This window comes from Sinocyclocheilus grahami, unplaced genomic scaffold, assembly GCF_001515645.1.
Source record: "Sinocyclocheilus grahami isolate Dianchi unplaced genomic scaffold, SAMN03320097.WGS_v1.1 scaffold1790.1, whole genome shotgun sequence".
NCBI lineage: Eukaryota > Metazoa > Chordata > Actinopteri > Cypriniformes > Cyprinidae > Sinocyclocheilus > Sinocyclocheilus grahami.
Genome location: NW_015506969.1, coordinates 12,049 through 12,350, shown reverse-complemented (window position 1 = coordinate 12,350; position 302 = coordinate 12,049).

Sequence of the window (302 nt, the reverse complement as noted above, 5' to 3'; positions counted from 1 at the left end):
CGAGAGAGACACGCCTCCATCTTCACTGCACACGCCGAGCATCACGGTAAGAGGAAAGCATTGGTGCCTTCCTGTGACCTCTTACCAGGGGCTCCTACTGGATACAAGCTTTGTGTCGGTTACCCGGATGGAAGGAAACATGAGATTTCACAAAAAAGCCTTTCTATTCAAGGAAATGACATTTCCTGCATATTATAGAGAAACTCTTATTGGAGAAAAAAACAACTATATAAGGACTTGATACTGGGACCTGTTATTAAATTGATATTTTTAAAAGGAAATCAAAGCTTTTTCTTTTCAGT